The sequence below is a fragment of the Anneissia japonica genome, unplaced genomic scaffold (genome assembly GCF_011630105.1).
Source record: "Anneissia japonica isolate Jap-2015-1 unplaced genomic scaffold, ASM1163010v1 scaffold287778_len1315358_cov176, whole genome shotgun sequence".
NCBI classification, from domain to species: Eukaryota; Metazoa; Echinodermata; class Crinoidea; order Comatulida; family Comatulidae; genus Anneissia; species Anneissia japonica.
This window is the reverse complement of record NW_022702824.1, coordinates 307,929-318,239: the sequence shown is the minus strand read 5'-3', so window position 1 is coordinate 318,239 and position 10,311 is coordinate 307,929. Positions and strand designations below refer to the sequence as shown.

General features: G+C 32.2%; 1 long non-coding RNA gene across 1 annotated transcript; it reads right to left on the bottom strand.

Annotated features, from left to right (window-relative positions):
- Positions 1-4,935: 4,935 nt before the first annotated feature.
- LOC117104073 lies at positions 4,936-8,914 on the bottom strand. Its single transcript, XR_004444696.1, has 4 exons — positions 8,745-8,914; positions 7,680-7,748; positions 6,931-7,031; positions 4,936-5,789 (listed from the first exon to the last, which is right to left on the bottom strand). It is a non-coding gene; the product is annotated as an uncharacterized LOC117104073 (long non-coding RNA).
- Between the last annotated feature and the right edge of the window lie 1,397 nt (positions 8,915-10,311).

Below are 10,311 nucleotides of genomic sequence, written 5' to 3'. Positions count from 1 at the left end.
ACAGTAGTATGATAATGATGATAATACTAAGCTGTATTATAATTGCACTTAAAATCACAATAGGAAATTGTATGGATTGAATTAGGAAACTCTTCAATACCGCAGTTATTCGAATAACCCCCCCCCCCCTTAATTTGAATAAACGCCCTTCCAGATCCTCATTTGGAATAAACGCCTCCCCCGAATAAGCGACCCGGGCGTTTAGTCTTTCCTCGAATATACGCCCCCTAATTTTAAACGACTATAAACAAAACCAGGGAACAGTTACCTGACAAAACTAATGGAAGCAACATCATCGTCAACAGATTCTGTAAATGTTTTACACCCGTAGAATTATATTTTTCCTTTATTATTACGCATTAACACATCTGACATAGTTATGTGTTGTAGTTCCACATATCTGAATTGAAAATAAGCGGCGTTTATTTGCGTAATACGTATCGTTTTTACACCAAACAATATAAACGTCCAGGGAAACATCTCCCTCGAATTAACGCCTCCTCAAAAACCCTTTTTAACAATAAACACGATATTTTTTTATCATCTGTATTGTTGTTTTTTTCCCCTTAATTTCGAATTAATCATCGTAATTCATTTTATTAAGCAACGATGATTAAATTAAAAATATCAGAATATTGGTTTAAGACCGGTGTAACAAAGGTTACTGCGTTGTTGATGTCTACAGTTTAGAAATTACATTGCTAATATGTTATTAATACAAAAGATACTTAATGGCTATTGCTTTCCAGGCATTTGGATTCTTTTAGAGCAATACCAAATCATTTACTTTAATGTTCGAAGAATAATGAAGTCAACTGATATTGTTTACGGATATAATTTATAGTTAGGGCATCCGCTGGTAGAATCTGTTGTCAGCGACCGACCTACATTCATATTTTGAAAAATTATATGGAATAATAACTTTATCAGTGCCTAAAGCGACAACATTTTCCATTTTGAAACGGATTTAAAATCTGTTTGAGTTGAAGCCTTGCATAAATATGCATAGTATAACTTGATAAATTACGAGAGCATATTACAGTAGATGACGCAGTCTAGACTGGTCATCACAAGAGTGTATGCACGTAGACACAATCAAATTTGATTTGGTTTTCCAGTTTAACGATTTGTCTTCGATTTCTGCTTTCTTGCTCACCATCGTCATACCCTTATTTAAATACATATCATACCCACATGTACATGGGTGGATGAGCTTTTCAAAGTCAACGGCCAACCATAGACTAACGTTGTTTAAGGAGTAGGAGTTTATTTACCTACACATTATTTTGATTTGATATTTATTATTATTATTATTATTATTATTATTATTATTATTATTATTATTATTATTATTATTATTATTATTATTATTACTATTACTATTATTATTATTATTATTATTATTATTATTATTATTGTTATTATTATTATTATTATTATTATTATTATTATTATTATTATTATTATTATTACATATAAATACACATACATGTCTATCAAAGAATAAACTGCTTATAATAAAAAAACAAATAGGAAAATGATGTATGAAGTAATCAGTTTCAGAAATAAACCTGAGGCTTAACACTTAGAACACACTTAGAATAAACGTGTATACAATGCTATTTAACACAACGTATAAAATCAAAGCCCAAGTTAGCTGGAATCGTATATTTATTTAATTATTGTTAAATGAAAAATACCAAAAAATATTTAAGAAATCAATTTTGAAATTACTTGTTCATTTTGAAGTAGGCATTATCAATTTGAACATACAAATTAGTGAATTGAAAAATGTTTACCCACAAATTTTTCAGCGAAAAATAAGAAACACTTCCAGTCACTTGCTTTAAATACCATCAACGTGATAACATTTACCATTTACATGCTAGACTTCATTCATTTGCACTCCCCTCCCCATTTTACCCCTCCCCATTCAACACCTTTCTTTAAACCCCATCATGGGGTGTATATGTTCCTCCTGGGTCTCTACCTTATATAGATTCCTGGATACAAGCTTTCAAACATTCTTCTCAAAATATACAGGTTTATACTCAAAGTGTTATCTTGTCTGTGAGAAATCATTGAAGTTTAACTGAAAATAGGCGGAGGTGGGGGGCTTTAGTAAACGGATATAACTTTTTTTTCCCTAAGTAGGATTGAAGAGGAGTTTTCACATGTTAAAGAAGACATCCGTGTGCATCGATTAATAACAAAAAAAAATCTTGGTTAACCATTTTTTCCCTGTAGCCCAAGATTTTGACCTAAATCGACGAGACTATATCTTGATTATTATTATATGTTACTATTCATTTCTATCAGTACTTAACGCCCTCTCGAGTTCACCATAATTATGTAATGCGATGTAGCTGACGGTTATTTGAATCTGTTCAACCATGAAGCCTCTGTGGTCTAATGATTATGACGCTTGCCTTGACAGCGAGAGGTTGCAGGTTCGAATCCCGTAGGAGGTATTTCATTACACATTGTATCAAGTTACAGGACAGCATTCATATATTATTATTATTACTATTATTATTATTATTATTATTACATATAAATACACATACATGTCTATCAAAGAATAAACTGCTTATAATAAAAAACAAATAGGAAAATGATGTATGAAGTAATCAGTATTTGTGTCTAGTTGTTAAGAGAAACCTTTATTTTCTTAATTAACCTAATAATTTACAAGTCCAAATCCTCAAATGTTTGAGTTTTTGCTTAACGCTGACAATTCACTGTATCTAGAATGATTTAAAAAAAATAATAAAAATAAAATAAAAGCAATTCTTTACCTTTAGGATAATGTTTAATTTACTATTTTGCATTTTGTACAATTGTATTGTTTTCATGCTTCTCTGTTCCTGTACAGTGTGAGTTTCTCTTTTACAATAAATTGCACATTCTCACATTTTACTAACATAATTATAGGCTTATTAATTTTTGCATTAGTATATACATATCGTTATATATATACACGTAGTTATGTGAATACAACTAGATGTGTATAAGAGACAGGTGTTATCTTGTCTGTGAGAAATCATTGAAGTTTAACTGAAAATAGGCGGAGGTGGGGGGCTTTAGTAAACGGATATAACTTTTTTTTCCCTAAGTAGGATTGAAGAGGAGTTTTCACATGTTAAAGAAGACATCCGTGTGCATCGATTAATAACAAAAAAAAAATCTTGGTTAACCATTTTTTCCCTGTAGCCCAAGATTTTGACCTAAATCGACGAGACTATATCTTGATTATTATTATATGTTACTATTTATTTCTATCAGTACTTAACACCCTCTCGAGTTCACCATAATTATGTAATGCGATGTAGCTGACGGTTATTTGAATCTGTTCAACCATGAAGCCTCTGTGGTCTAATGATTATGACGCTTGCCTTGACAGCGAGAGATTGCAGGTTCGAATCCCGTAGGAGGTATTTCATTACACATTGTATCAAGTTACAGGACAGCATTCATATATTATTATTACTATTATTATTATTATTACATATAAATACACATACATGTCTATCAAAGAATAAACTGCTTATAATAAAAAACAAATAGGAAAATGATGTATGAAGTAATCAGTTTCAGAAATAAACCTGAGGCTTAGCACTTAGAACACACTTAGAATAAACGTGTATACAATGCTATTTAACACAACGTATAAAATCAAAGCCCAAGTTAGCTGGAATCGTATATTTATTTAATTATTGTTAAATGAAAAATACCAAAAAATATTTAAGAAATCAATTTTGAAATTACTTGTTCATTTTGAAGTAGGCATTATCAATTTGAACATACAAATTAGTGAATTGAAAAATGTTTACCCATAATTTTTCAGCGAAAAATAAGAAACACTTCCAGTCACCGGAAGTGTGTTTTTATTATTTTTTAGTCAGGGTACACATTTTTAATTCAATAATTTATATGCTCAAGTTAATCATTTGTATATGTACTTCAAAATGAGCAAGCTCGTTTCACAATTGTTTTTAATGTTTTTTTTTTATTTGGTTTTTTAATTAATTAATTATTTATTTATTGTTTTGTTTTGTCAATTTCAGAGAACAAAAGATCTTTAGAAACAATTCAGGCTTCCTTAAATATCAGAACCGAAGTTAGCTGCGCTCGACCACTCAGATTCACCACTCGAAGAATTACGAATGGATCTTGCTGAAAAATCGACAGAAAATTACCGGAAGCTCTATATATTCCTTCTTGGATACGTTTGGAGCCGTCTTAAATTGGTGGGGTATAATCTAATCTCACATAACAATTTTGATAAGGCCTGAAGGCATAATACTATTGTAACCTGTATGAATTAATTTTCTGATTTAATGCTACAAGATAATCTTATGTACACGGTTGTACCGGTAATTAAATTTTTAATGAATTTTTTAAACAATAACAAGAAAGAGTGGCCTACTCTTATTTACATCAGATATATGCTAGGCCTTGCAATATGGTATTTGATCAATTAATTAAATGTAGGGTGTGAAATGAATTTGAATCTAATTATCTTGCTGATAATAAATCTACGGTCTTCATTGCAATGATTATTTCTAGATTTTAAATTGTTAATTCATTATTCATAAATAATTAATTAATGAATTATTAATTATTATTAGGCCTATTATTATTATTATTATTATTATTATTGCTTTTACAGTATCGTTGTCATCATCATCGTCATCATCTACATCATCATTATGATTATCATCTTCACTATTTATTGTTTATCTTCAAAAATCCTACCTTCAAGAATATTGAATACAGTTATTATTTATGTCTATGTACACATCAGTGGTACATAGAATGATGATGAACACAATATTACAGATATACGTTCTTTAAGCTGTACAAAACACATGGAAATTCAATAAAAATGCTAAATATAAATCGATAAGACAATGATAATATAAAAACAATTCAGTTACGCAGATATACAGACTATTTTATTCGAAAATCCTTATGCGAAGAATGGTATTGTCTTATTTGTGTCTGATGTTAAGAAAAACTTTTCTTATTGTAATTCTTGATCAAAAACCTAATAATTTTGCTTGAGTTTTTGCTAAAATGCAGACAGTTAACTGTATCCAGAATTTATTTGTGTCTAGTTGTGAAGAGAAACCTTTATTTTCTTAATTAACCTAATAATTTACAAGTCCAAATCCTCAAATGTTTGAGTTTTTGCTTAACGCTGACAATTCACTGTATCTAGAATGATTTAAAAAAAATAATAAAAATAAAATAAAAGCAATTCTTTACCTTTAGGATAATGTTTAATTTACTATTTTGCATTTTGTACAATTGTATTGTTTTCATGCTTCTCTGTTCCTGTACAGTGTGAGTTTCTCTTTTACAATAAATTGCACATTCTCACATTTTACTAACATAATTATAGGCTTATTAATTTTTGCATTAGTATATACATATCGTTATATATATACACGTAGTTATGTGAATACAACTTTTATGATCTAAATTCAACCATTACCTTACATTAAAATGTGTTTTTATAGCACTTATCTATTTTAAATAAATGAAACAAACTCTGCAAAGTTGATACATAATACAAGGCGAAATCATCCATATATCATATTGGTATCAAATTGTACAATAGTGTGTCTGTGTTATTGAGTCGCCAGAGTGGTATCCATGTTCAAGTCGGCCTCGAGCAACTTCGGTGAAACTCGCCGCTGGCTGGCGTCTAGTTGATTATATCCGTCTTTTGTGATCTTGGTGAGATAGCCCTAGGCTTAGTTGTGATTGTAGGACTCCGGACACTGGTAAATATTAGCCAGACAAAAAAAAAAAACCAAAATAAATAAATAATAAATACACAATTTAATGTAGACAATGAATGTTTTTAACTATATCGCAGAGAAGAAGATAAGAAACAAATACTGTACAGGTAAGTGAATTGAATTATAAATGTTATTAACAACTGGCTCAAGTTATTTGTATGGTTATATTAAGACGCATGGGCAGATTCAAATATTGGGGTGAAAGGGGGTGGGGGGCGACCGGGCCAATTAGACCTACATTAAAATTTAAGTCTAGGACTGCTATTTCATGACCATCTAGAGTATTATTATAAATGTGTGTGCCTTCCCTGGCCCTCCCATGGTTGGGTAGAGGGAATCTGGGCCCTCCGCTTGTAAGTAGAGTACTTTCATAGGCTCCCTCTATTGTTCGAATTCCTGGATCAGAACTGGCACTATTAAATTTAACGAAGACTTTCGAAAATTTATTTAGAATCAAGCGTGGTAGTCCTAAACGAATTCATGTTTAATTATTTAGGGACACGCCGTAGGCTACAAAACATTGTCAAAATGACTAAGCAACGAGGAAACTTGTCGAATGAAAAGATGTTTTAATGGTAAAACAAGTCAAACCACAATAGGGAGATATCGCAACCTTACACGAAAAAGTAACGAATACGTCATTATCATTATCATTATCGTCATTCGTGCCTAAAACATTCTTGACAATATGGTGTACAAGCTGAATATGATCCTTGCTTCATGCAAAAGGCATGAATTGGCTACGTTGTGCCAGATATGTTACTGTAGGGAAAGAGTTTATAACAAATTGATGACGTAACAATTTTCGTTATCCAAAAACCGAAAGGTCCACTGATTAATCTCAGATAAGAAAGGAGGGGCTTATAATGCATACTCCAAGTATTGAAATGCACTATGGCGTGCTTTTCAATAGGTGTACTTGGAATATGTAGGCCTATTATACTTTCATATCCGCTGCCATATTCGTAAGCTTGCGACACTCTTTAATACTGCAACACTCTATTTTACGTGTATCAAGTCTGCTAACGGTATAGTAGACTCACTTCTGTTACGATAGAATGGCTTCTAATGTGTTAAAACTGTCAACATGCTTAAAAAGGAAACTTTTTAGTGAACGTACCTAAACGTGTTATCTCAATGCTGAATCACCGCCGCAATGCTTTGGGCAATTTCTTATACCCGTCTTCCGACACGCGGCCAAACACTCTGCATTTCGTTTCACTTAAAAAGCAAAATAAAAATTACTATGTGTCAACAACAATTTTTTCAAAGACATTGTTTTGTGTTAACCAGGAACAAAACAATTTCTGGATATTAGATATTTCGTCAAAAAAATATAAACAGAAACCAGATGAATTATTCCAAGAAACAACAGAATTAATGGCCGCTTTTTTTTCTAACAATCTGTTGAACACTCCGAAACGAAGTGTCGCATCATCAGATGTCTGGATGAGAATGAAAAAGGATAATGATGAAAATTTTTAATTTTAATTTAGTTCACATATCACAATGCAAAACAAGGCATTGTTGTTATATTAATAATGATAATAATAATAATAGTAATAGTAATAGTAATAATAATAATAACAACAATAGTAATAATAATAATAACAATAATAATAACACTAATTAAGATTTAAAGATGTACCGTATTGTCAGTCATGAGCTAAATATATTGTAAAATGTTTTCCAACTTTATCTTTGTTACAAGATTTTTGAATGAATAAGCCAGGCATTAGCGCATAATACTTGATTGTAATTATGATTAAGGTGGAGCAATACAACAATTGCAGATTAACACGGCTTTACATGGAATACAAATACCTGTAGCCATACTAGATTTGCAATTATGAGATAGGGCATACTTACCATTTATTATGCCGCCACGTTCTTCAAATGGGATCATTCTTAATAGACACGGTAGGTTGCAGTCAAGCGCTGAACAACAAATACAAATATAGTTTATTTTTATTACTGAAAAAATATCCGATATGATTATATTATACGATACGATAATTCTTTACTGCAATGTATTTCAATTCTTATAAATTTGATATCACTAAAAACAAAGCAAGGCAAAATTCCGTAATAAAACAAATTATGTTATCATATTGTAGATAATATCATATCTTTTATCATACGGTTTATAATATATCATTTCATAATATAATTCAATCTATTTAAATTTTTTAAAGATCCGCGCGCGTCTTATTGTTTAAAACGCTAGAACATTATTATATTGTTATGTATAATTATGTTATGCTTCGGAAAATAGAGTTGTTCATGTACAAAGGAGTGTAAAAGTCATGGCTTCCAATCGGATTTGAATTTACAACTCGCTCCAGTGGCCCAGAAAGCGTTGCATAAACAGCAGAAGTTCCTTGTTCGATCCGTTTACACAAATTCCTCTTTAACGTTCAAAATGTATATATACTTTATAATATATAGGCCTATATACTTTTTAATATTTTATATATAGGCCTATATATATAGGCCTAATACAAGTTCCTGTATTATTATATAAATGTGTAGGCCCTATATATGTTCATACATCTTTAACCTGTATAACAGTAATTACATTAACAACGCGCAAAGTAGTTCAAATCGTCAATTGACCTATTCGGACTGTCATTCAAACTTGACAGCTTACCAATCAGATGGTGTTATATAGATAGGAATATCCGCATGTCCCACAAACAAGCAAGTTTGCTTACGTTTACTACTTTGCTTTAAGTTCGCATGACAGTCGGCCGGCGAATCCAACTCCGACGACGCGACGCCGTCTGCTGATTGTCGATGGCTGTCGGAAAGGGATCGTCATTAAAAACGACCCACTGCGCGCACGTCGTGGCGTTGCGTTCTCCATAGAATCGCGTCGGCAGACGACCGTCGGAGAGCATTGAGTGTTCGGGTACACAATCTACGGTTTCTTACCTGATGTAAGACTGAAGTTTACGAAGCACACTGCTAAAAGAATACACACAGATAAGCCTATCCTACTCATTATTGCAGAGGCGCTGAGATGTTTACGGGTATTTTGGCAGTACACACCTAAGTAGTATCAGATCGTTATGAAGATATCGTAAGCTGATTGGAGCAATTTATAACCGATAACTTGACGAATGGACTGTAGCATTATTTACTATTCATTGATTAAGATGCGTCTTAATCACTTGGTTATAGAACGCACATGGAAAGGAAAATTATACGTGAAGGCCAATCAGAAAAGATAATAACGTCTAGTGAAAAATTAAGATTTAATTTTATTCATTAGATTATTAATACAATATGCAAATGTTCTCGTGATAATCTTAAAACAACGAAGGTGATTGAGTTCACAGGACATCCACTCAAAGTGAGCTGACGTCACAGAACAGCTTCAAAAATAGTTACTGATGCTGTACTGATGTTTGGGCGTAGCAACAATACGATATTCATAATTCATAATAATAATTTCCTCAAATAGAGATTGCAGGCAACCAAGGGAAGTGTTCACAGTATAACCTTTGGCTACCACATACCATACGCCACAGCAATTTAATCTCAGAGAATTATAATGTGTAAACTAATGATTTGATTGAGTAATTGAGGAGACTTGATACCTCCCTGGATACAGATGCGTATTCTCGCTACCATGACAAATGAATCAAATTATTTTCCCACGTCTCAACCAACAATAAAAAGTAACTGAATGTAACGTATAACGAAATGTAATGTTTAAGCCTAAAGCCCCTTCCAGACTATCAAATTTTATTTGACAAAACCATGTGACATGCCTAAATATGGTCATGATGACATCACATACCATATATAGACCATATATAGAAACGTCATGACTATATGGGCACACAACAGTTTTGGCAAAGAAAATTTGAGCCTTGTCAAGGTACCGTAACTGATTGCAATAAATTATGTTTCAAAATCCCATAAGCATTGCTGTTCAGAATACCGATGAAATACTATTTAATATAATATAAATGTATTAAGGATAGCCCACGAAAGTCTAGAAGAAGACTTATTTCCAGTGGGGTCCTTCTGGTGGTGATTGGGCAGTACACCAGGAGACAATCCGCTACTTTTTTCCGAAGAGTGCACTGCGTTCTTTAACGTGCACATGGGCCATAGATGCACACGGGACCAACGGCTTAAACGTCTCATCCGAAAGATGGTGCGCTATTGTAACTTGTATTTCAGCCATCCAGCAGAAACACAAGGAGAGGTAGCGATGGGAATTGAACCGGAGACCTAGAGATCTCCACGGTTCAGCGCACACACAGTGGCTACCACCAGATTAGCCGACTGAGATATATTTAATAAATTAGTGTAATCCATATAAGTAAACGACGAATATTCTTAGTATTATAGTAATGCCTTATTCAAAGAATAATATGGGTCATTACCAGTTATCTATTTTAGTGACCGAAGTCATATTCAATCTTATATACATAATTCATATATAGGATATTGTTATTTCCTACATTTTTGTTTATTAAACTACAGG